The following is a 27,148-nucleotide window of genomic DNA, read 5'->3' on the forward strand; positions in this document are numbered from 1 at the left end:
CTGGAGGCTAGGTAGTGCTTGAACCGCTCGGTGATGGCCCAGACCAGGGACAGTAACTCCAACTTGAAGCTGCTCTAGTTCTCTGGGTTCCTCTCGGTCGGGCGGAGCTTCCTGCTTGCATAGGCGATCACCTTCTCTCGGCCATCCTGCTTCTGACTCAGTACAGCTCCTAATCCCTCGTTGCTGGCATCAGTGTACAGCAGGAACGGTTGGCTGTAGTCAGGGTAGGCTAGGATCTCTTTGCCGGTCAGGATCTCCTTCATCACCTTAAAGGATTCAGCTTGCTCCTTACCCCACTGGAACGGGAGATTTCTGACTCCTGGGGACTGTCCTACCAGGAGGTCTTGCAGAGGTGCCGCTTTCTTGGTATAGTCCTTCACAAACCTCCGGTAGTACCCGACTTGTCCCAGGAACTGACGTACCTCCTTGAGGCTCTTTGGCTACGGCCATTTATGGATGGCAGTGACCTTCTCCGGGTCTGGTGCTACTCCCTCTGGACTAACGATGTGCCCCAGGTACTGTACCTTTCGCTTGAGCAGGTGGCACTTTGAGGGCTTCAGCTTCATCCCATACTGGGACAGCAACTCAAATACCTCCGCCAGGTGCTTCAAGTGGTCCTCATACGTTTTGGATTACACTATCACGTCGTCCAGGTATAGTAGTACAGTCTCAAAGTTGCGGCATCTCAGGCAGCACTCCATCAATCTCTGGAACATTTCGGGGGCGTTGCAGAGTCCAAGCGGCATACTGTTGAACTCGCAGAGTCCCATCGGGGTAGTGAAGGCCGTCTTCTCCCGATCCTCCTCAGCAACAGCTACTTGCCAGTACCCACTAGTGAGGTCAAGGGTGGAGAAGTAATTTGCAGACTTTAAGGCAGCCAGGGATTCCTCTATACGTGGTAAAGGGTATGCATCTTTATGTGTAATGCGATTTACTTGTCTATAATCTACACACATTCTCATGCTTCCGTCCTTTTTCCTGACTAGAACTAGGAAGCTGCCCAGGGACTACAACTATCCCTTACTACCCCTGCCTTCTTCATGTCGTGCAACATCTCCTTCGCCTTCTGGTAGTGTGCTGGTGGTATAGGCCTGTAACGTTCTTTGATGGGTGGATAGTCACCTGTGGGGATATGGTGTTGTACCCCTTTAATCCTCCCAAAGTCAAGTGGGTGCTTACTGAATACCTGCTCGTATTCCTGCACCACCCGGTGTACCCCTTGTTTCTGATGGACTGGAGTGGTGTCTGTCCCAACATGGAGCTGTTGACACCAATCCTCCACCTGGGTTGCCGGGTCATTATCCTCCACTTCGTCTGGTGAGGTTAAAGACTCCGCCGTGTGTATGGAGTTGTTATTTACTGTGTACAATTTGGCAACAGTGGCATAGCGTGGTAATCTAACCTCGTCCTCCCCATAGTTTAGGAGGCGGACGGGCACCCTCCCATTGCGTACATCCACTACCCCTCTGGCAGTTAAGAGTGTAGGTCTATGATGTGAGCTAAGGGGCTCTACTACCGCCTGGTAGCTCTGTCCTTTGAGACCTATTGCTGCTCTACACCAAATCAGCATTTCACTCATCGGGGGAATCACAATGGGTACCGGTTCTGTCACCCATACAGTACCAATTTCACCGCCTGTTAGCTTTACCTGTTGCTGGTACAAAAGGGCTCGGATCTCTTTCTGGAGATCCCTTGTTTGGCAGTGTCAGCTATCTGTTGGAGCAAGAACAACACTTCTCCCAAACAGTTACTAACAATATTTGTGCCAAGTACCATATACAAGTCTGTATCATCAGGATTAGTCTCTACTACAATTAGTCCCTGGTCCTTCAGTTCCACTCTTCCCACATTTACTGCCACATCCTTAACCCCGACTAGGTTAAGGGGGAGGCCGTTTGAGGCATACACGGAAAGATCTGGATCTGGTGGGTGAAGTTCGTCTATGGACCAGAACCTTTTGTAGAGGACATCAAGCATGATGGTTACCTGAGATCCTGTGTCCAGCAGGGCAGGCGTCGCGATGCCATCCAGCACGATGGACAGGAAAGGTCTTCCTCCCACGAACCTGCGGTACCAGTTTGATGGGCCTGGGGGGTCTACTCCTGGGAGTCGGCCCTCGGCCCCAGGGTTTGTTCGTTTAAAGGACAGCTCCGGATGGCGTGACCTGTCTTGTGGCAGCGGTCGCAGACAGGGTCCTTCGGTGGGCGGCGTTGGTCGCTGGTCCTCCCAGGGGGTGGCGTTGTCCTCCTCCTCCTTCTCATCCAGGGGACATCCTCAGGGCTGTCGGCTAGCAGGATCCTCCCTTCCTCCTCGGGCTCCGTCCGCAGCTGCAGGGCACTCAGTACAGTGGTCAGGGTTTTTCTCAACTGACGCACTTCAGAGCACAGGCTGTCCAGCTCACTAGGGGACGTTGCTGGAACCTTGGCTTCAGCAGCCACCGGGGAAAAGGTGGACGCTGCAGGCACTGGAGTGGCCCTACCCTGGTAACATTGGATAGCAATTGTTTCCAGGGGCTGCAGTCCTTTTATAGCCATGTCCTTAAGGGTGTCAAAGGTGGCATCTGGATGATCCAGGGACCACCAACGCACAGTGCTGCTCTCCTCTTGAGACCTCAGTCCCCAGATAAACTGTTCCTTCAGCATTTTATTTACACTATCGATGCTGGTTGGACTAACCTGTTTCAGAGCTTGCAGGGCCCCTTGTAAACGCCAGGCATAGTCCCGAACACTGTCCTCCGGTTGCTGAGAGCAGTTGTAGAACCTCATCCGGATGTCTGTCTCAGTACGATTTTCAAAGACAGTCTGTAACTTTTTAAAGATTGCGGACACTGACTCCTGGTCTGCGGCTGACCAGGTTTCTACTTCTCGCTCCGCAGCACCAGTCAATTGTCCCAATACAACAGCGGCTCTTTGCTTGCCTGTCATAGAGTACATGTCCACTATACCGCATATTTTCCTGTTGAATCCAGACAGGGTATCTGGTTTGCCGCTGTACTGGGGGAGCCACTTCGCTCCAGGGATGTATGGTAGGGCCATGGGTATGACAGGGGTTACAAGCCCTGCTGGTGGAGTGGCTGCTCCGACCTGCTCGGTGCCGAGCACGGGTTGATCATCAGGGCAGTTAACTGGTACTCAGGCGTTGTGTTGTTCTTCGGACATTCTGGCGCCCCCCTAGCAAACCGTGGCCTACCCTCTTTTCTTTTCTTCCGGTAGGCCGCAGCTCCGCAGGTGACGGTCTTCCTTCAGGACCTTGCGTCGCTTGCGTCCTACGTCAGAGCGCTCACCGGGGCTCCTTCCAGGACCTGGCGCTTCCTGGTTTGACGTCGAGGTGTGGGGCGTGTCCGGGGCTTCGCGCGCTTCAGCAGGTACGCCTCTCAGTTTCCCGCGGTTACGCCCTTCTCCCCGCTCGGCGGCAGAACAATGGCGGCGATCTTCGCCACAGTTAAATATACAGTTCTGATTAAAGGCGCACAGTACCCGGTGGCAACGGGCACAACACTCCATCGTTGCAGCGGGCATGGAATCCGGTTCGTGACGCCAGGAAGAGATGACGCGCCCAGGGGATGGGGATGACTCCGCGCCCGGACCTTGTTGTCTGACTCTGGGGGATGTCGTGGTGGTCGGCTCCCGGGCCCGTACCCTGGGGTCACTCTTAAAAGAATGGGAAGTTATATGGGATAGGGGAATGTTCATGACGCCACCTGTGGTGTCTGGTGAGGATCACCAGCACTGCGACAGTCCTCTGAGGCCGGTGTTCAGGCAGCTTAGTTGGTGCGGCTCCCCACAGGTGGAGCGGGGCCTCAGGGCAGTGTAAGTGTAGGGATGCAGGACAGAGGGGACCCAGCTGGGTCAGAGGAAGAATAGGCACACACACAACAGTTCACTTCAGTACCTTTACTGGTGGTGTTTCAGGCACGATCCAGGGCACTTTAGGGTGAAGGGTGCATATCAGGACTCTCCCCAGTGAGCGGGTGTGGGGCCTCCTGTTCCTTGCCTTTCCATCATAAGTTTCTGACCTGCCTGGAGCTAGGTCTAACTTGGTCTCTGTCTTGCATCTGCTGACCTGGTGGTAGGGCCTTCTGTTGGAGATCACACTCCCTGGTCTCTTGGGCCTCCGTGACTCCTGACCCTAGTACGTAATCAGATTTTGGTGTTCCTGGGACATATAGTTCGCCAGGGGTTCCGGTTGTTTCTGCTGGATGTAAGGAATCCCTGCAGATGCGGACCCGGTGTCCGGTAAATGGTTTTGGGATGAGCCGGTTAAGCTCCTCTGCCCCCTATGTAGCTTGCTTACTCCACTCGCCTTCGGGCACGCTCGGGGCCCTCACTAGGCTTCACACTGGCAGTAGGCCTCGCTACTCTTCACCGCTCTTTTGGCGTCGGCACGCCCTAGGCTCACTAACTAGAGCTCTCTGAGTCTGGACTGACCTGACAACCTCTCTGGCTGCAGCAGGCTTCACACAGGCTTCACTCTCTGTGGACTCCAGACTGAACCGCCTAGCTCCACCTTCCCTTTATATATCCCTAACGGGCTCCCTCTGGTGGTCTGAGGTGGAAGGTGGAGGTGTGTGAATGCTATGAGGGCCTCTTGTGGAGGAATCCGTCCATGCACCCCTCTGGGATCTGTGGCACCAATGCGCAGCAGGGCGCCACAGCCAACTGGGAAATACTCATATAAAAACCGCGTCAAAATTGTGCTCATTTGCTTCTGAAAAGCATATTAATAGAGAAGAAGTTATTGACGATATTTATTATATGACATACAGTGGGTACGGAAAGTATTCAGACCCCTTTAAATTTTTCACTCTTTGTTTCATTGCATCCATTTGTTAAATTCTAAAAAGTTAATTTTTTTCTCATTAAAGTATACTCTGCACCCTATCTTGACTGAAAAAAAACAGAAATGTAGAAATTTTTGCAAATTTATTAAAAAAGAAAAACTGAAATATCACATGGTCATAAGTATTCAGACCCTTTGCTCAGTAATGAGTAGAAGCACCCTTTTGAGCTAGTATAGACATGATTCTTCTTGGGAATGATGCAACAAGTTTTTCACACCTGGATTTGGGGATCCTCTGCCATTCTTCCTTGCAGATCCTATCCAGTTCCGTCAGGTTGGATGGTGAACGTTGGTGGACAGCCATTTTCAGGTCTCTCCAGAGATGCTCAATTGGGTTTAGGTCAGGGCTCTGGTTGGGCCAGTCAAGAATGGTCACAGAGTTGTTCTGAAGCCACTCCTTTGTTATTTTAGCTGTGTGCTTAGGGTCATTGTCTTGTTGGAAGGTGAACCTTCGGCCAAGTCTGAGGTCCAGAGCACTCTGGAAGAGGTTTTCATCCAGGATATATCTATATTTGGCCGCATTCATGTTTCCTTGAATTGCAACCAGTCGTCATGCCCCTGCAGCTGTAAAAACACCCCCATAGCATGATACTGCCATCACCATGTTTCACTGTTGGGATTGTATTGGGCAGGTGATGAGCAGTGCTTGGTTTTCTCCACACATACCGCTTAGAATTATCACCAAAAAGTTCTATCTTCGTCTCAATAGACCAGAGAATCTTATTTCTCATAGTGTGGGAGTCCTTCATGTGTTTTTGAGCAAACTCTATGCGGACTTTCATATGTCTTGCACTGAGAAGAGGCTTCCATCGGGCCACTCAGCCATAAAGGCCTGACTGGTGGAGGGCTGCAGTGATAGTTGACTTTGTGTAACTTTCTCCCATCTCTTTACTGCATCTCCGGAGCTTAGCCACAGTGATCTTGGGGTTCTTCTTTATCTCTCTCACCAAGGCTCTTCTCCCACGATGGCTCAGTTTGGCTGGACTGACAGGTCTAGGAAGACCTCTGGTGGTCCCAAACTTCTTCCATTTAAGGATTATGGAGGCCACTGTGCTCTTAGGAACCTTGAGTAATGCAGAAATTCTTTTGTAACCTTAGACAAATCTGTGCCTTGCCACAATTCTGTCTCTGAACTCATTGGGCAGTTCCTTTGAGCTCATGATTCTCATTTGGTCTGACATGCACTGTGAGATGTGAGGTCTTATATAGACAGGTGTGTGCCTTTCCAAATCAAGTCCTATCCGTTTAATTAAACACAACTGGACTCCAATGAAGGAGTAGAACCATCTCAAGGAGGATTACAAGGAAATGGACAGCATGTGACTTAAATATGAGTGTCTGAGCAAAGGGTCTGAATACTTATGACCATGTGATATTTCAGTTTTTCTTTTTTAATAAATTTGCAAAAATTTCTACATTTCTGTTTTTTTTCAGTCAAGATGCGGTGCAGAGTGTACTTTAATGAGAAAAAAAATGAACTTTTTAGAATTTACCAAATGGCTGCAATGAAACAAAGAGTGAAAAATGTAAAGGGGCCTGAATACTTTCCGTACCCACTGTATCATTTATCTCAGTCAAAATTAGCATGATGTCACCTCTGACAGTGACATCGTCAGTTTGAGTCAATGATCTTCCAAACATTCCTCCTCTGACACATAAGAGTTAATCTTTCTTATTTTAAGTTTTCAATTCTATTGATGACATCTCTATCTTCACAAGCCCACAGTCCCCAAATTCATGGTGCCTTGGAAGATATTTCAAAACTTCTTCTGGTTGATGTGTTGGATGAGAACTGTCAGCATTTAGACTTGGATGAGATTGGGCTTAGAAGGGAGAGAACATGACACAAACACTTGGCTATGTTGACGATGGTAGTAGTAGAGGTGCTGTCAGCAGTGGTGGTAGGGGCACAGGCAGTGGCATCTGAGGTAACAGTGGCACTCAGTTTCAAGGCAAACCTAATGGTGGGGATTAGGAACTAGGGGTACTGGAGATCAGGACATTTCTGACAGTGAGACAGCACTTAGGGATGATGATGATAATTCTGCTATAGCCAGAACCTGGCAGCCAGATCAGGGGGTTGAGAGGTTTATGTCATTAATGAAGGAATGTTTTTCCAAAAGTTCTAAATCTTCCACTGACAGATGTGTTTCTACTGTTGTCAGTTCGGGAGCAGGTAAAGCTGCACCTTCGGTTGGTGAAGCAGGCTCAAAATCACTTAAAGGTCTGGTCATGGAGGTAATGGTAACTACATACAGACATTTAGGCTATGGAAATTCTTTTCTATGCTGCCACAGGACCAATCTCTTTAATTGTCCAAGCTCTGCAGCCACAAAATACGTTGTGGACATCCTGACACAAACTGACTAGGAACTACAGCTCTCTTCTAGCACATGAAGTTGGAACACATGCTCACAAGGGGTAAACAAGCTGGCCATCAATATAAGCAAGGTTCAACTGACTTCCTTCTTCTCTTCATGTTGTGATCTGCTACAAGCACTAAGGAAAGAAAGGAGATCTGTCCCTACAATAGAACTAAGCTAGATCCCTACGATGTAACGGGGAACCTGATCCTGCGATCAGACCCGCTAAAGTCCTCGGCTAGTCTGTACGAAGACCTATAGATGCAAGGGAGGGATCCCTACAAGAACTAGGGACTGGGATAAAGTTGGACACCTCCTAGCAGAAATTGTAGCAGTAAAAGACAAACACACAACATAGAACATAAAGGTCCGAAGACCTAGCTAAACTGACTGAGAAAGGTAACTAAGCACCAAGCTAGCTTAAGAGTAGAAATTACAATGAAGTCCAGCAAGGCCAGGAGGGCGGAGCAGGACTAAATAGGCAAAAAAGGTCATGTGACCAGCAAGGTAGAAAAAACCTAACAGGAGAGTTCTAACAGTACCCCCTCTTCTATGAGGATCCTCCGGATCCCCTAGGCCCAGGCTTATTAGGAAACCTCTTGTGAAATGCTCTGACAAGTCTGGAAGCAGAAACATCATCTGCCCTCACCCATGAGTTATCCTCGGGTCCGAAACCCTTCCAAGCGACAAGATACTGCAAACTCCCTCTATACCGACTAGAATTTAGGATGCGGGAAATTTCGTATTCCCCGTCCTCCACCACCGGAGGAACAGTGGCAGAGGCGTCTCCATCCGACACATAAGCTCTTTTCAACAGAGAAACATGAAACACCGGATTAATCTTCCAGGAGGTAGGAACCTCCAACCTAACAGCAGATTGGTTAACTACCTGAAGCACCTTAAAGGGCCCTACAAACTTGGGACCCAATTTTTTAGAAGGAATTCTCAACCGCAGATTCTTAGAGGACAACCAAACCATGTCACCAATAGCAAACAAAACCTCTTGCCGTTTCCTATCAAAGTACCTCTTAGATTTTTTGTTAGCCTCCTGAAGATTACCACGCACATCCGTCCAAACTCTCTCCAAATCACCGGAAAAACTCTCCTCCTCAGGCACAGCCGATACCAATTTGGAGAATGACCCAAAAGACGGATGTCTCCCAGAACAACAAAAAAAAGGCGAACAACCAGCAGAAGAGAATGTATGGTTGTTAAGAGCAAACTCAGCAAGTGGCAGAAACTCAGACCACCCCTCCTGATTGTCTGCCACAAAACAATGCAAGAACTGCTCAACATCCTGATTCTTCCTTTCTGTCTGGCCATTAGACTCAGGATGATATCCGGATGAAAACGACAAATGAACTCCCAACCTGTCACAAAAAGCACGCCAAAAACGAGCCACGAACTGAGGTCCCCTGTCCGAAACAATGTCAGTAGGAACGCCATGTAGTCTGACAATTTCCTTGACAAAGGCCTTAGCGAGTGTCTTAGCGCAGGGCAGTTTGATGAAAGGAACCAAGTGACACATCTTGCTAAAATGGTCCACGACCACCCAGATGACCGTGAAACCCTCAGAGGGGGGAAGGTCAGTAATAAAGTCCATAGCCAGATGTGTCCAAGGTGCACTAGGAACCTCCAGAGGGCAAAGTAACCTCGCTGCAGGAGTATGTGAAGACTTAGATCTAGCACACACCATACATTGACGCACCCACTTAATGACTTCCTTCTGCCATCCAGGCCACCAAAAACTGCAACCCACAAGTCTCTTGGTCTCAGAAAAATTCCTGGATGACCTGCCAACCGAGACTCATGACACTCGACAAACAAATCTCTCCTAAATGTCCTAGGCACAAACAACCTCCCATGGGGAGTGTTAGATGGGGCATTCTCCTGTGCTTTAAGAATCTCATCTTCCAAAATGGAGTCCAAAGCAGCAATCACAACACCTTCTTGTAAATTGCTCTCCTCCTCCTCAGCACCGACCATGGGAGAAAAGCTGCGAGACAAAGCATCAGCTTTAACATTCTTGGTGCCCGGGATGTAAGTAACGGAAAAATTAAACCGCGAGAAAAAAAGTGCCCACCTAGCCTGATGGGCATTCAAGCACTTGGCAGCATCAAGATAGATCAGATTTTTATGATCAGTGAAAACCTGAATGGGAAATTCAGCACCATCGAAGAGATGACGCCAGTGTTCAAATGCGAGTTTAATAGCCAGCAATTCCAGATTACCAATATCGTAATTAAGTTCAGTCTCAGAAAATGTTTTTGAAAAAAAAGCACAGGGATATACTCCATCCTTGTTTTTCTGAGACAACACCGCACCGACCCCCACCGAAGAAGCCTCAACCTCAACCAAAAACGACTTAGTCACATCAGGCTGCATAAGGATGGAAGCAGAGCTGAACCTCTCCTTTAGAAACACAAAAGCTTCAATGGCCTCAGTAGTCAACTGAACCGCATTAGCACCTTTCCAGGTGAGAATTGTCAGTGGTTTGACAATAATAGAAACATTTTTAATGAATTTTCTGTAATAATTGGCGAAACCCAAAAACCTCTGTATCAATTTCAAACCAATAGGCCTAGGCCATTCCTGCACAGCTTGAACTTTCACCGGGTCCATCTCAAAGCCCTCGCTGGAGATCATGTAGCCCAAAAAACTAATTCTCTGTACAGCGAACTCACATTTCTCCAGCTTAGCGAAAAGCGAATTGTCAATTAATAACTGTAATACCTCACGTATGCTCCGCCAATGAGACTCCAGATCCGGTGAATAAATCAAAATGTCATCCAAATACACAACCACATTTTTGCCAATCAAAGGTCTAAGGATGTCATTAATAAGATTCTGAAAAAATGCTGGAGCATTGGTAAGACCAAAAGGCATAACCAGATTCTCAAAATGACCCACAGGAGTGTTAAAAGCAGTCTTCCATTCATCACCCTCCTTCATGCGCAACAAATTGTATGCCCCCGGAGATCAAATTTAGAGAACCACTTGGCCCCCACTAACTGGTTAAACAAATCAGGAATCAATGGCAGTGGGTAAGGATTGCGTACAGTAATTTTATTAATCTCACGAAAATCCAGACAAGGACGTAAACCGCCGTCCTTTTTTTTAACAAAAAAAAATCCAACAGCCACAGGAGACTTGGAAGGCCTAATGTGACCGGCGGCCAAGCTTGTCTGTATGTATTCCTCCAAAGCCTTTCTCTCAGGAATAGTAAGATTAAATAAACGACTTTTAGGAAGAGTCGCTCCAGGGACAAATTCAATGGTACAATCATAGTCTCTATGGGGAGGCAAAATTTGTGACTCCTCCTCAGAAAAAACTCTCCAAAAATCCTGAATAGGTACAGGTAATTCCCCTTTTTCAACCGCAGCAATACGTCCGTTACAACACTTGTCATAACACTTAGGGCTCCAGGACTTAATTTCATTGGTAGACCAATCCAGTACAGGATTATGCAATTTTAACCAGGGCAATCCCAAAACTACTGGAGAAGGCAAATTATTTAATACTACCAAGACCAAATTCTCTTGGTGAACACCATTAATAGTGAGGGGAAATTCACAGACCTTGTGAGTAACAGTCTTCAAGGGAGAGCCATCGACAGAAACCACAGCAATTGGGGATGACAAAGGTTTGGGTTTTAATTTAAGTTTTTCCAAGAATCCCCCATCAATCACATTCAGAGTAGAACCACAATCCACAAATACCCGAAATTCAATTAATTCTTCCTGAGCAGCAGTAGTAGCAGAAAGAAATACACCCTTAGTGTTTAAACAGGCTATACGGGCGTAACTGACCTTTTTTTTTCTTTGTTCATATGAAGCACACAGTTCTTAATAAAATGGTCAGATTTCCCGCAATAAAAGCACAAACCTTCAGAAGACCTGCGGTCTTTTTCCTGAGAGCGGGGTGCCATCGCCCCAATCTCCATCGGCCCTCCAATGTCAGTACAGACCCTCTCAAGACTCGGAGCTGACATGGCAGAGTATTTACTCTCATTAACCCTTGCACGCAGTCTCCTGTCCACCCGTATAGCTAATTGCATTGCCTCCTGCAAGTTTCCAGGTGTGGGATAAGCAATCAGCAAATCCTTAACCCTTTCACCTAGCCCCGCAAGAAACGAACTTTTCAAAGCTGAATCATTCCACCCCACCTGGGCAGACCACCGACGAAAGTGAGAACAATATTTTTCCACATTACCTGATCCCTGCCTCAAACGTCTCAATTCAGTCTCAGCTGATGAGACACAATCAGGATCATCATACAACAAACCCAAAGAAGAAAAAAAACTATCCACTGATCTAAAGCATGGATCACTAGGTTGGAGAGAAAAGGCCCATCCCTGAGGTTCTTTGCGCAAAAGTGACATTATGAACCCTATGCGCTGTGATTCATCACCAGAGGATCTGGGTCTCAAACGAAAATTCAACAAACAAGCATTTTTAAAGGAAAAAAATTCTTGATGATCACCAAAAAATAAATCAGGCAAACGTACCTTTGGCTCCACAAAATGTGCTCCAGAACAGCTACTCACGTGTTGTTGGAGCTCGGCCACCTCCAGGGAGAGTCCCTGCAGGCGTTGAGCCAAATCCTGAACCGACACCATGATGGAAACTGGAAGTCTTTCCTATTAATATTTTTGGGCTGGACTTACTGTTATGATCTGCTACAAGCACTAAGGAAAGAAAGGAGATCTGTCCCTACAATAGAACTAAGCTAGATCCCTACGATGTAACGGGGAACCTGATCCTGCGATCAGACCCGCTAAAGTCCTCGGCTAGTCTGTACGAAGACCTATAGATGCAAGGGAGGGATCCCTACAAGAACTAGGGACTGGGATAAAATTGGACACCTCCTAGCAGAAATTGTAGCAGTAAAAGACAAACACACAACATAGAACATAAAGGTCCGAAGACCTAGCTAAACTGACTGAGAGAGGTAACTAAGCACCAAGCTAGCTTAAGAGTAGAAATTACAATGAAGTCCAGCAAGGCCAGGAGGGTGGAGCAGGACTAAATAGGCAAAAAAGGTCATGTGACCAGCAAGGTAGAAAAAACCTAACAGGAGAGTTCTAACACTTCATGCTCATCCTTATGGTAGCCAGGGCCCATGCTCAAGTAGTACATGGTCCTTGTCGTCATGACCATCATTGTCATCATCTACTGCTTTCCATACTCTTCCTCTGTTACATCAACTGTTATACATATGTGTGGTCAGGAATTATTAATATCTTTCCAGTACTATATTTGCATGGAAACTCAAATCCCATATGTTCAATTTCAACACAGACACTACTGCACCAAGTGGATTATATTACCTTTTGCAAAATTATGCCGTTTTCTTGGCCTCTGTGAAAGATAAATATCCTTTAGTATTTCTCAAGTAAACCTCTTACCACTTTTTACTCTCACACAGAGGAGACTATGGATCGCTCCTTGTAATTGTTACTGTGCTGCAAGTTGCACTCCACCGTCAGCAGCAATTCTAGCCAGGTACTATACATGGCCCACTGGGTCAATGTTTTAAATGGCAATGTTGCAGTAATGCAAGCAGACCAGATGTTTGGGCACTAGGTTTGATCTCAACATCATGCAGCACTTATACACCTCTTTCACCTACGGTATATAAAATGGTGATGGATGACTCCTCTTTAATTACAGCTAGGCATCACTGCATATGAGCAAAGTAATACATGGTCCCTGCCTATCAAACATCCTCAGTTTGATCATGGCAAATTATTTAAATAAATATACTCACATGAAGAAGCTAGTACACATGGCTAGGAAAGTGTGTGGAAATTTGAATGATCTTATATGGCATAGAATGGCCTCTAGTATTTAGAGCAACTGAGTGATATGTCTTAGCATTGCGTGATTTGTTACATTGCAATATGATGCTATTTAACACTGCATGTGATGGAGCATCTGTACAAGCAATGTAAGGTGACTGATTATTTCAGTCGCTACAAACTGGAACTTGTGTTATCTTGAGATCCACTATTAGCAGATAATGAGAGATGCATGTCTCTTGGTGAGGCCCATTGAAATGGGTTCAAAGTTTGTTGGTAGGGATTAGTGATGAGCGAACCTGCTTGCCACTGCTCGGTACTCACCCGAGCATCTCACTGCTCAAGATGCTTGGCGCTCTGCGAGTATGTCCGGGTTGCTCGGGCGGGAGCTTGGGTCCCCTCCCTGCATGTTTGCTCTCTTTAGAGAGCCAATGAAAATGCAGGATATGCCTGCCACACACTGTAATGCCGTAGCCATGTTGGTTTTGGCATTACAGTGATGGCCTCACAGCGTCATCAGGTCTATATCAGACCTGGCGCCGCCGTGCTCGTCACAGTCTACCCCGGAAACAGGCAGTGTAAGGAGAGATGCTGCTGAGATAGGAAGAGATTTGCTTGTTTATTAGTTAGTGTAGGTACACCACAACATCTATATACACTGCTCAAAAAAATAAAGGGAACACTTAAACAACAGAATATAACTCCAAGTAAATCAAACTTCTGTGAAATCAAACTGTCCACTTAGGAAGCAACACTGATTGACAATCACTTTCATATGCTGTTGTGCAAATGGAATAGACAACAGATGGAAATTATTGGCAATTATCAAGACACCGTCAATAAAAGAGTGGTTCTGCAGGTGGAAACCACAGACCACATCTCAGTACCAATGCGTTCTGGCTGATGTTTTGGTCACTTTTGAATGTTGGTTGTGCTTTCACACTTGTGGTAGCATGAGACGGACTCTACAACCCACAGAAGTTGCTCAGGTAGTGCAGCTCATCCAGGATGGCACATCAATGTGAGCTGTGGCAAGAAGGTTTGCTGTGTCTGTCAGCGTAGTGTCCAGAGGCTGGAGGCGCTACCTGGAGACAGGCCAGTACACCAGGAGACGTGGAGGGGGCCATAGGAGGGCAACAACCCAGCAGCAGGACCGCTACCTCCGCCTTTGTGCAAGGAGGAACAGGAGGAGCACTGCCAGAGCCCTGCAAAATGACCTCCAGCAGGCCACAAATGTGCATGTGTCTGCACAAATGGTTAGAAACCTACTCCATGAGGGTGGTATGAGGGCCCGACGTCCACAGATGGGGGTTGTGCTCACAGCCCAACACCGTGCAGGACGCTGGGCATTTGCCACAGAACACCAGGATTGGCAAAGTTGCCACTGGTGCCCTGTGCTCTTCACAGATGATTGCAGGTTCACACTGAGCAAATGTGACAGACATGACAGAGTCTGGAGACGCCATGGAGAACTATCTGCTGCCTACAACATCATTCAGCATGACTGGTTTGGCAGTGGGTCAATGGTGTGGGGTGGCATTTCTTTGGGGGGCCGCACAGCCCTCCATGTGCTCGCCAGAGGTAGCCTGACTGCCATTAGGTACTGAGATGAGATCCTCAGACCCCTTGTGAGACCAAATGCTGGTGCGGTTGGCCCTGGGTTCTTCCTAATGCAGGACAATGCCAGACCTCATGTGGCTGGAGTGTGTCAGAATTTACTGCAAGATGAAGGAATTGAAGCTATGGACTGGCCCGCCCGTTCCCTAGACCTGAATCTGATTGAGAACATCTGGGACATCATGTCTCGCTCCATCCACCAACGTCACGTTGCACCACAGATTGTCCAGGAGTTGGCGGATGCTTTAGTCCAGGTCTGGGAGGAGATTCCACAGCAGACCATCTGCAACCTCATACAGCAGCATGCCCAGGCGTTGTAGGGAGGTGATACAGGCACGTGGAGGCCACACATAATACTGAGCCTCATTTTGACTTGTTTTAAGGACATTACATCAAAGTTGGATTAGCCTGTAGTGTTCTTTTCCACTTTAATTTTGGGGGTGACTTCAAATCCAGGCCTCCATTGGTTAATCAATTTGATTTCCATTAATGATTTTTGTGTGATTTTGTTGTCAGCACATTCAACTTTGTACAGAACAAAGTATTCAATGAGAATATTTCATTCATTCAGATCTAGGATGTGTTATTTGAGTGTTCCCTTTATTTTTTTGAGCAGTGTATATCCATCTGAACTAACAGTCCTTCTGAGGACTAATCCAGCTGCATCTGTTCAGTGGTGACAGCAGGAGTTAGGCAGGCAGGCAGTGTATGTGGCAGACTGCAGTGCATATAGCAAGAGTAGCCATTGAACGTCCTGTTAGTCTAGGTATTCCACAACATATATATATTTATATCAAACCTAGGCAGGCAGTGTATGTGGCAGACTGCAGTGCATACAGCACAAGAGGCTCCATTACAGTTCTGTCTGCTGCTGCTGTCACAGATATTTCTAGAAATAGCCCCAGGTATCAGAGGCCATGGATAATTTTTTTTTATCTTAATTCTGATTATTTGCTTAAAAAGCAATCCAGAGAACACCGTTTTTCTGCTCCATTTGCTTGTTGCCACTGCAGAATACAACCAGATCCTTTTCAGATTGCAGCGATAAAAATTCAGAAATTTGTAGTGAACGTGGAAAATATTGGCCTCCATTTAAATTTTGTTGCAGTGTGTTAGTGAAGTTATTGACACCAGGTTGCTGTGGAAAATAGTAACCTACCGACCAGCTATGTAAAACTGTGGTTTTCCATCACATGTATCACATATAAGTTCGCTCCAAATTCAGCCATTTCTGGCCTCCATTTAAAGTTTGTTGCAGTGTGTCAGTCTAGTGAGGTCGCTGTGAAAAATAGTAACCTGCAGGCCAGCTATTTAAAACTGTGGTTTTCCGTCACACGTATCACATATCACTGCGCTTCAAATCCAGCCATTTGTAGTGAACGTGGAAAAAATTTTCCTCCATTTAAAATGGGCAAGGCACGTGGCAAGGGACGGGGAAGTGGACGTGATGGTAATGGTGCATGCAGAGGAAAAGGCCGAGGCCGTGGGCAAGCTGAAATTGTGCCATAACAAACACCCACATCCTGTTGCTCGACCTTCCTGTCCCAATTAATAGGGGACCACAGAACGCCACTATTGAACACAGAGCAGTGTGAAAAGGTTATTGGTTGGATAGCAGATAATGCTTTAATCACTTAGTCACCACCACCACCCTGTCTTCCACACGGTCAAGTCTCAGTAGCCGTGAGTCTGGACTGCATATTCCTCACTCTGATCCTCCTTCCTCTGACCATGCCCAGTGGCCAGAGACAACTGATCCCACACTTGGACACTCCAAAGAGCTGTTCACTTTTCCATTTATAGATTCAGGCCTCTCACCCGGTCCACTTGAAGCAAGGCAAGAGGAGATCACATGTAGCGATGCCCAAATATTTGAGCAGCCACGGTCACATGAAGGCGACTGTGGGAAACTGTCACAAGAGGTGGATTGTAGCGTCGGCGTCCCTGCCCTCTGCTAGGCAGGGACGCTGTTCCCCTCACCTCTCTGCTCCGAACCCGGCCTCCTCCTCCCGCTCTGCTGGCAGCGCGCGCTCCTTCCCGGCCACTGTGCTTAGGGCGCGCGCGCGCGCGCTCCCTCCCTCTTAAAGGGGCCGCGCGCGCCGTCCTAAGGAGTCCCCGGCCAATGGCCGGAGGACTTCACCATATATAAGGCACCTCCTCCAAAATGGAGGTGCCCGAGCAATATTGTTGCACTGTTCACTACTCTGCTTCAGCCCTCAGGTCCCGTTGCCAGTTACCTGCCTGATTCCTGCCAGAGTCCTGCCAGTTTGCTGTCTGTTTCCTGCCTGATATTCCTGCTACCTGCTTGCTAGCCTGAGGTCCGACGGTCTGCCTTCCTACTCCTGTCAGTCTGTCTATGGACCAGCTTGGCCGCTCACCTGGGAGCGCACATCTGCTACCTGCCTGCTAGCCTTCCTGGAGGCTCCACCGTCACGTGCTGTGACCACCTGCTATTCCAGAGACTCCTGCCCGCTCACCTGGGAGCGCTCCTCCGCTACCTGCCTGCTTGCCTACCTGGAGGCTCCGCCGTCACGTGCTGTGACCACCTGCTATTCCAGAGACTCTTGCCCGCTCACCTGGGAGCGCTCATCTGCTACCTGTCTGTTGATCTTCCTGGAGGCTCCGCCGTCACATGCTGTGACCACCCGATTATCCAGAGACTCTCGCCTGCTCACCTGGGAGCTCACGTCTATCATCTGCCGCCACAGGTCGTACCAATCCTTTACCCAGAGACTGCCCCGGTCACTTGCCGTGACCTCCTGCCCGCTCATCCAGAGACTGCCCCGGTCTCTTGCCGTGACCTCCTGCCCGTTCATCCAGAGACTGCCCCGGTCACTTGCCGTGACCTCCTGCCCGTTCATCCAGAGACTGCCCCGGTCACTTGCCGTGACCTCCTGCCCGTTCATCCAGAGACTGCCCCGGTCACTTGCCGTGACCTCCTGCCCGTTCATCCAGAGACTGCCCCGGTCACTTGCCGTGACCTCCTGTCCGTTCATTCAGAGACTGTCCCAGTCACCTGCTGTGACTGCCTGCCCGTCTTCCCTGGTCGCCACCCGCTCCCTTACAAGGACCGCCCCCTTCTATAGTAGCTCAGAGGTTCCGCCTCCCAGACCCGTTACAGTTTGCTCGGGCCATGGAACCCGGTGGCACCCAAGCTCCCTCGCTCTCGGACCTCTGTCATGAACTGTCCCGTCAGAGGTCCCAACAGGAGTCCATCCTGGGTCACCTGCGGAATGTCAATTCTCGCCTGGACACTCTGACTGCTCCACCAGCAACCACCGCCAGTGCCATGACTCGCAACCCGGCAGCTCCGCTGCCCACCAATACCATGGTATCCTACCTCGGACCCCGGCTTTCTGCACCTCCTCGCTTCGGAGGCGACTCCACCCAGGCTCGGGGCTTCATAAATCAGTGCACCCTGCACTTTGAACTCCTGTCCCACCAGTTTAACTCCGACCGGGCCAAAATTGCCTTCATCATGTCCCATCTCACCGGGGAGGCCCTGGCCTGGCTAAATCCTCTATGGGAGAGAGGAGACCCCCTGGTGTCCGACTTGCCTGCCTTTCTCATGGCTTTCTGGAAAATCTTCGACGAACCCGGACGGAAGACCTCATCCGCATCATCTCTGCTACGCCTCCATCAGGGAAGTCTCACCGTGGGCCAATATGCCATACGGTTCCGTACCCTTGCCTCGGAGCTGGCCTGGGATAACGACGCTCTGGTATCCGTCTTCTGGGAGGGTCTGTCCGGCCGTATTAAAGATGAACTTGCCGGTCGGGACATTCCTACCACTCTCGATGACCTAATAACTCTTGCCACCCGGATTGACCTACGGTTCCAGGAGCGTGCCAAAGAGGTCACCCATGAGAGGAGGTTTCCACGTCTAGCTCCTACTTTTCAGAAATCCGTCTCTCCCCAGGTACACTCTCCTGAGCCTATGCAGGTCGACCAGACCAAGATGGTCAAAACCCGTCAGGACTTACGCCGTGCCGAAGGGAGCTGCTTCTACTGTGGCAGTAAGGAGCACCGGATCCGTACCTGCCCGGAGAGGTCGGGAAACGTCTGTGTCTAGGTTCGCTCAGAGAGGTCAACCTAGACAAGAATAAATCCTCTCCATCTCTGCTACTGTCAGTCTCTATTATCTGCGGGGAGAATCGTTATTTCGAACTAGCCCAACTTGACTCTGGAGCGGTCGGGAATCTTATCTCACAGTCCCTGGTAGAGAAATATCGCATTCCCACCAAACCTCTGGCTGTACCATTATCTGTCGCTGCTGTGGATGGGGGCCTCCTACCACGTCCCATCCAACTCATCACCGAATCCGTAACTCTGCAGGTGGGAATGCTGTATTCTGAGAGCATCTCTTTTCATGTTCTGCCTGGACTCTCTCACGCCCTCTTACTAGGTCTACCTTGGCTCCAGAGACACGCACCCGTGCTTGACTGGCAGACCGGAGAAGTCCTTCGCTGGGGACAGGACTGTCATAAGACTTGTTTGGTTCCTGTTCATCCCGTCCGTCCTTCTCCTACCCCAACTAATCTACCTGGACTTCCGATTCCCTATTGGTCATTTGCTGATGTCTTTAATAAAAAGGAGGCAGAGACATTACCCCCTCATAGACCATACGACTGTCCTATCGACCTGTTACCCGGTACTACTCCTCCCCGTGGGCGTATTTACCCATTGTCCGCTGCTGAGACCACACTTGGACACTCCAAAGAGCTGTTCACTTTTCCATTTATAGATTCAGGCCTCTCACCCGGTCCACTTGAAGCAAGGCAAGAGGAGATCACATGTAGCGATGCCCAAATATTTGAGCAGCCACGGTCACACGAAGGCGACTGTGGGAAACTGTCACAAGAGGTGGATTGTAGCGTCGGCGTCCCTGCCCTCTGCTAGGCAGGGACGCTGTTCCCCTCACCTCTCTGCTCCGAGCCCGGCGTCCTCCTCCCGCTCTGCTGGCAGCGCGCGCTCCTTCCCGGCCACTGTGCTTAGGGCGCGCGCGCGCGCTCCCTCCCTCTTAAAGGGGCCGCGCGTGCCATCCTAAGGAGTCCCCGGCCAATGGCCGGAGGACTTCACCATATATAAGGCACCTCCTCCAAAATGGAGGTGCCCGAGCAATGTTGTTGCACTGTTCACTACTCTGCTTCAGCCCTCAGGTCCCGTTGCCAGTTACCTGCCTGATTCCTGCCAGAGTCCTGCCAGTTTGCTGTCTGTTTCCTGCCTGATATTCCTGCTATCTGCTTCTGCTTGCTAGCCTGAGGTCCGACGGTCTGCCTTCCTACTCCTGTCAGTCTGTCTATGGACCAGCTTGGCCGCTCACCTGGGAGCGCACATCTGCTACCTGCCTGCTAGCCTTCCAGGAGGCTCCGCCGTCACGTGCTGTGACCACCTGCTATTCCAGAGACTCCTGCCCGCTCACCTGGGAGCGCTCCTCCGCTACCTGCCTGCTTGCCTACCTGGAGGCTCCGCCGTCACGTGCTGTGACCACCTGCTATTCCAGAGACTCTTGCCCGCTCACCTGGGAGCGCTCATCTGCTACCTGTCTGTTGATCAGCCTATCAGCAGCGCACACACGAAGCGAACTGCTTTTTTTCACACAAGCAAGGGAATGTGTCATTGGCAGTGTATGTCACATGTCCTTGCCCTATAAGACCCAGCCATTTTCCCCATCGCCACCATTTTCTCACTGCTGCAGCTGCGTGTTAGACCGCACCGCTGTTGCTGTGTGCGCTATACTTTGTTAATTTGAAGCCAATTTTCGCACAAATCTACAGATAGCTTGGGAGTAGGGAATAGTTGTGATTGCAGTCTTTTTGAGAACTAGGTTACATCATTTCCTATGACTTTTATCAGGCAGGTCTGTGCTCTTAAATAGATAGGTTGGGAGTAAAGACTAATTGTAATTGCAGTCCTTTTCAGGGCTAGGTTACATCAGTTCCTATCACTTTTTGCCAGGCAGGTCTGTGCCAGTGCTGTGCAAGTTTTTTTTCACAGCATTTGGCTAAATCTAGCAAAGCAAATCCTTTTTGTCCTCTTGCAGTGTGTGTTAGTCAGTGGAGAAGCCTATCTGTGTTGCAAGCTACACCACCTGTGTATAGAATACAATTTTTTTTACTGCATCTAGTGAAGTAAAACCTTTTGGGCATAGCATCATTCTATTAGTCCATCTATACTAACCTCCAGCAGGTTGCGAATTCAAAATAATTTTTATCTGCATCTAGCTCTGAAAAAATATTTGGGCTTCGGCTTGTAGCAGTGTGTGGGACTTGTTCTATTAGTCCATCTATACTAACCTCCAGCAGGTTGCAAATTCAATATAATTTTTTTCTGCATCTAGCTCTGAAAAAATATTTTGGCTTGCAGCAGTGTGTGGTACTCATTGTATTAGGCCATCTATACCAAGCTCCACCAGCTTTGAAATTAATAATAATTTTTAGCTGCATCTAGCCCTGAAAATAATTTTTCTTCCCAATAGTGGTAGCAATAGAAATATGGGGCGCGCGCCTGGCTAACAAAAATATACGCTTCATAACAAAAAACACCAGCCTAGCGCACTGCATTAATAAGATGGCATCATCGTCTCTCCCAGTGTATGGGTCCGCGCTAGCCACGATGCTGAGGGGTCTAAAGCTGCTGCTAACGCTTTATCACAATTCAATTGGTAGATTTTCACAGAGCTCTTCCCCAACACCCACCCATCGGGCAACAGTTGCCCACCCTCCCTATGGGATCTAGTGACGAATAGTTGATTCGTAGCAGGCAGACGGGTTGACCAATGTGAACAAGCCAGATCACAAGTCACCATAGAATTTCTCCACCAGCTAATGATGAGGGGCATATCAGGGGCGTCAGCGCAGCGGTGTCTGACCGGAGTAGCATTTCACTTCCAACTACTGAATTGGGGAGATGTGACAAAGATTCATCATCAGACAATCCATAAAAGGGTGGAAAAGGGGTCAGCCAAGTCAGGAGTGTAGACGTCCCGTCCCGTGTCACTAAAACTGATTTCTCACATCATATCCCTAACACCATTAACATGACACTCACAATTTGAAGCAACACTACTGTCTACTGCATTTGCGATCGCCTTCTTCGGAGTGCTTTGCATAAGAGAATTAGTCCCTCAATCCAAAATTACCACCAGTGGAGGCTTATTACACCAGGACGTAGTCATAGCCAATAATGCAATACGTCTACGCATACGCCAATCGAAAACGGTTCCAGCGGGCAGGGGCACTTGGGTACTTCTACAACCCACAAACGGTACACTGAGTTGGGTAACAATAGTAAAAACATAGAACCAAGAAAGAGGGGATTGTATGGAAGAAATATCAACAGACCAGATAATGAACACCCAATCCCAAGAAAAGGCAGCCAGAGAAAAAAGCCATTGAGTAATTATACATTTTATTGAACCTTAAATAGAACAAGTATCAGAGTATAAAATAGCTACTAGTAAAAAGTGGTTTCCGTGAGAAGCACAACTAGATAAGGCAGATGAAAGGGAGCAAAAAAGGAGACAAATCCCCTATAAGCGGTCCCAAACAACAACCACATAAATGTAAGGCATGTGCATTTAAACTGACTGAGATCAGGTGGTACAGATATCATGTAACTCTAGTTAATTAAATGATCAATGCTGTAGAAATCAGAACAGTAGTATCCAGGCAAGGCTGAAGTAAGGCTATAATTCCATCAATGATAGCATCAAGTCACCTGGCATATATGCACAACAAATCCGTGGCATATACCAGAGCTCCTTGATATAGTTGGGCAGCCAAAAAATGATAACCCTTAGAGTAACACAATATACATATGTAAGTGTCATAAGGGCTATAGAGGATACAAAATAATGGTGCTAGCAACATTACCTTGAGACATGTTAAGTATGCGGTGTGCAGGCACAGCCAACGGGGGACTGGTAGTGCGCCTCAACGCGCGTTTCGCCTTGGTGGCTTCGTCAGGAGGCGTGGCTTAGTGGTGTACAGGTGGGTGTATATATATGACTCAGCATGAGAGCCGACCAATAGATGCAAGGTAAATCCCGATGCCACGCCCCCTCCGGCAGCTGGGCGGGCCCCGAGCACACAGTGCAGTGCAGGGCGGAAGTGACAACAACCAGCCCGCTGCAACGGCAACCCAGGCCCGTCCCAGATGCCGGGGGAGCAGGGAATCAGATGCATCTAGAGGAGGGATTGAATACCGACCATTGTGGCGATCAGGGGCATACAACCGGACAGCAGGTGGGTGGCCAGTCCAGAGACGCCTGGGATGCCCCTAAGTCACGATGGTCAGCATCAGAGAAGAGGGTATTGGTATATATAAAAAAGCCTGCTGATGAGTATTTGTATATCCCTGTGATAATCTAGGATATGCCTGGCTAGTATCCGATGGAATCATGTAGGCATAAATCACTGATACTGCTCACATGGATAATGATAACTGACTTCCAGAAATAAGTGGCAAGTGGAGTTTACAGTAATAATAAAGAGGTCAGTTAGCCATATAAAGGCATGCTAGATAAAAAATAGGAATGATCACAAAACCTCTAGTCTCTGGAGACCAAAAGGTAATCAAATCACCAATATATATACACACATATAACCCTCAAAACCAGTGTATACATGACATAATAACAGTATGCAGAACATTTATGTACCAAATATATTACATCAGTTATATATAAATATCAGCCGTGTACATAAATACATATACACATGCGTACATATATTAACATACATATATGTACATATACACATACAGACATGGTGTAGGTACTCGATACATCACGTAATACCACTGTTTCAGTTCTTGATTAGTGTTGAGCCACCCCTGTAGTGTTCGGGTTCGGTTCGGTTCGTCGAACACCGGGATGTTCGAGGAACTGTTCGTCGAACTGTTCGTCGAACACCTTAGAACACCGTCGAACACCGTTAAAACCAATGGCAGGCAAACAAAAACACATAGAAACACATAGAAAACACCTGCAAAGGTGTCCAAAAGCTGACAAACTGCTCAGAAGACACTCTCTTTAAAAAAGCCGGCCGGCAAATTCAGCAGCGGCATACACCGGTACCCGACAATTTAGACAAGAAGGAATAGAGCATCACACATAGATTAGATAGATAGAAACATGTCAGTCACACATATAAGAAGCACAGTGACAGTGTTGGTTACTGCACTTGTCATTTAGTCTAAAGGATTTATTAAAAAAAATATTAGTGTTTTCATGCACCGTCTCTTTAAAAAAGCCGGCCGGCAATTCAGCATCTGTACCCGACAATTTAGAACAGAAAGAATAGAGCTTCACACATAGATTAGATAGATAGAAACATGTCAGTCACATATATAATAAGTACAGTGATAGTGTTGCTTACTGTACTTGTCATTTAGTGTAAAGGATTTATTTAAAAAAATAATAGTGTTTTCATGCACTGTCTCTTTAAAAAAGCCGGCCGACAATTCAGCAGCGGTACCCGACAATTTAGAACAGAAAGATAGAGCATCACACATAGATTAGATAGATAGAAACATGTCAGTCATATATATATGAAGTACAGTGATAGTGTTGGTTACTGTACTTGTCATTTAGTATTAAAATAAAGGATTTATTATTAAAAAAATTGGCGTGGGGTTCCCCTTAATTTTAGGCTCTAGCGGAGGTTAAGCAGACGGCTGGGGCAGATGTTTGAAGCCTGGGAAGGGGGTAATACCCACGGAGCTTCCCAGGCTACTAATATGAGCCCCCAGCTGAATACATAGACTTTACTAGCTATTAAAATGGGGGACCCCCCAAAAAAAATGACATGGGGTCCCCCCTAATTTAATAGCTAGCAAAGGCTAGGCAGACAGCTGGGGGCTGATATTAATAGCCCAGGAAGGGAGCCATGAATATTGGCCCCCTCCCAGGCTAGAAACACCAGCCATCAGCCGCCCCAGAAATGGCGCATTCATAGGATGCGCCAATTCTGGCACTTAGCCTCGCTCTTCCACGCTGCCCTGGTGCGGTGGCAGGGGGTAATAGGGTTGGGGTTGATGTCAGCTTATAATGCCAGCTGACATCAAGCCCAGGTTAGTAATGGAGAGGCGTCTATAAGACACCCCCATTACTAACCCCATAGTCAAAGTTAAAAAAAACACAAACACCCAGAATAAAGTCCTTTAATTGAAATAAAGACACAATTCTTTATTGTTCTAAATTAAACCATACTTACCATCACGCCCATTCCAGCTGAAGCCAACGATCTCCTGCAATAAAAGAAAAATAATAAAGCAACCTCATCCTTACCTTTCCATGGTTCCCACGACAGCTTCAGCTCTGCTACATCGAGATAACAGGCTGGACCGCAGCAGAACGCTGCCATCCAGCCTGTCATCCCGCAGACACTGAGAAGCGCAGGCTTGCTTGCGCTGCTCAGCGTCTCTCTGTGACGACATCCAGATGAGCCGAGTTCATGTCCAATGAACTCGGCTCACCTCATGCACGTCACTGACAGCGTGGGAAAATTCTCACGCTGAAGCGCTGATTGCAGGAGAATTTTCCCACGCTGTCAGTGACGTGCAGGAGGTGAGCTGAGTTCATTGGACATGAGCTCACCTCATGCACATCACTGACAGCGTGGGAGAATTCTCCTGCACTCAGCACTTCAGCGTGAGAATTTTCCCACGCTGTCAGTGACGTGCATGAGGTGAGCCGAGTTCATTGGACATGACCTCGGCTCATCTGGATGCCGTCACAGCGAGACAGTGAGGAGCGCAAGTATGCCTGCGCTTCTCAGTGTCTGCGGGATGACAGACTGGATGGCAGCGTTCTGCTGCGGTCCAGCCAGTCATCTCGATGTAGCAGAGCTGAAGCTGTCGTGGGAACCATGGAAAGGTAAGGATGAGGTTGGTTTATTATTTTTCTTTTATTGCAGGAGATCGTTGGCTTCAGCTGGAATGGGTGTGATGGTAAGTATGGTTTAATTTAGAACAATAAAGAATTGTGTCTTTATTTCAATTAAAGGACTTTATTCTGGGTGTTGTGTTTTTTTTAAATACTTTACTAGAAATTCATGGCAGTCATGTCTAATACTGGCGTGACCCCATGAATTTTGGGCTTGGGGCCAGCTGATAATACCAAGCTGGCCCTAACCCCTTTATTACCCAGTGAGCCACCGCACCAGGGCCCTGGATGAGTTGGGTACAGCGCCAGAAGATGGCGCTTCTATGAACGCGCCATTTTCCGGGGTGGCTGCGGACTGCAATTTGTAGCGGGGGGGGGCCCAGAAAGCTTGGGCCTCCCTGCGCTGCAGATTCCAGCCCCCAGCTGCCTAGTTGTACCTGGCTGGACACAAAAATAGGGCGAAGCCCCACGTACTTTTTTTTTAATTATTTCATGAAATTCATGAAATAATTAAGAAAAAAAGGCCTTCCCTATATTGTTGTGTCCGGCCAGGTACAAATAGGCAGCTGGTGGTTGGGGGCAGCCCGTTCCTGCCTGCTGTACCTGGCTGGACACAAATATAGTGCGAAGCCCCACTTCAATTTTTTTTAATTATTTCATGAAATTCATGAAATAATTAAGAAAAAAAGGGCTTCCCTATATTGTTGTGTCCGGCCAGGTACAAATAGGCAGCTGGTGGATGGGGGCAGCCCGTTCCTGCCTGCTGTACCTGGCTGGACACAAATATAGTGCGAAGCCCCACTTCAATTTTTTTTAATTATTTCATGAAATTCATGAAATAATTAAGAAAAAAAGGGCTTCCCTATATTGTTGTGTCCGGCCAGGTACAAATAGGCAGCTGGTGGATGGGGGCAGCCTGTTGCTGCCTGCTGTACCTGGCTGGACACAAATATAGTGCGAAGCCCCACTTCAATTTTTTTAAATTATTTCAGGAAATTCATGAAATAATTTAAAAAAAATTGACGTGGGGCTTCGCACTATATTTGTGTCCAGCCAGGTACAGCAGGCAGGAACGGGCTGCCCCCAACCACCAGCTGCCTATTTGTACCTGGCCGGACACAACAATATAGGGAAGCCCTTTTTTTCTTAATTATTTCACGAAATAATTTAAAGAAAATTGACGTGGGGCTTCGCCCTGTTTTTGTGTCCAGCCAGGTACAACTAGGCAGCTGGGGGCTGGAATCCGCAGCGCAGGGAGGCCCAAGCTTTCTGGGCCACCCCCGCTGCAAATTGCAGTCCGCAGCCACCCCGGAAAATGGCGCGTTCATAGAAGCGCCATCTTCTGGCGCTGTACCCAACTCATCCAGGGCCCTGATGCGGTGGCTCACTGGGTAATAAAGGGGTTAGGGCCAGCTTGGCATTATCAGCTGGCCCTAAGCCCGAAATTCATGGGGTCACGCCAATATTAGACATGACCACCATGAATTTCTAGTAAAGTATTTAAAAAAAACACAACACCCAGAAAAAAGTCCTTTAATTGAAATAAACACACAATTCTTTATTGTTCTAAATTAAACCATACTTACCATCACGCCCATTCCAGCTGAAGCCAACGATCTCCTGAAATAAAAGAAAAATAAT

The sequence above is a fragment of the Phyllobates terribilis genome, unplaced genomic scaffold (genome assembly GCF_046119375.1).
Source record: "Phyllobates terribilis strain yellow unplaced genomic scaffold, ASM4611937v1 Scaffold_4__5_contigs__length_816908805, whole genome shotgun sequence".
NCBI lineage: Eukaryota > Metazoa > Chordata > Amphibia > Anura > Dendrobatidae > Phyllobates > Phyllobates terribilis.